Source organism: Etheostoma spectabile, chromosome 8 (assembly GCF_008692095.1).
Source record: "Etheostoma spectabile isolate EspeVRDwgs_2016 chromosome 8, UIUC_Espe_1.0, whole genome shotgun sequence".
NCBI classification, from domain to species: Eukaryota; Metazoa; Chordata; class Actinopteri; order Perciformes; family Percidae; genus Etheostoma; species Etheostoma spectabile.
The window spans coordinates 17,735,132-17,735,479 of record NC_045740.1 but is presented as its reverse complement, the minus strand read 5'-3'; the positions used below and the strand labels follow the sequence as shown (position 1 = coordinate 17,735,479).

General features: G+C 43.1%; 1 protein-coding gene and 1 long non-coding RNA gene across 2 annotated transcripts in view; one reads left to right on the top strand and one right to left on the bottom strand.

Annotated features, from left to right (window-relative positions):
* LOC116693800 (chemokine-like protein TAFA-5) overlaps positions 1-348 on the bottom strand; it is an 80,030-nt gene that overhangs the window by 24,459 nt on the left and 55,223 nt on the right. The window lies entirely within an intron of this gene.
* The window catches only part of LOC116693810 (uncharacterized), a 22,918-nt gene that overhangs the window by 21,741 nt on the left and 829 nt on the right, over positions 1-348 (top strand). The gene's annotated exons all lie outside the window — the stretch shown is intronic.

The following is a 348-nucleotide window of genomic DNA, read 5'->3' as shown; positions in this document are numbered from 1 at the left end:
TGTGCCGAGTGAGAATGTAGCGCGCACACGGAAAAAGATACACACGATCAAAACCAAGAAATGATGCATGATCTAGATTTCTGAACGTCGAAACTTGGCCAGAAACTACAAGGTAGGAAAAACAAGTCTTTGGCGAACTGTCCCGCTGGGATTTAAAGACACGAGGGGGAGACAGGTAGGACACAGCCTCGATTAGAGTCTTTCTTTACTTCAGAACATGATTATAACCGCTGTAAGTCACCTTATTGCTTTGTGGGGGCTCAATGGAATCATGAGACTTTAAGCTTTCTAACGATGTATGACTTGAGCGCGTTTATGACGGTTTAATGCAAGTAATAACGTCCTTTT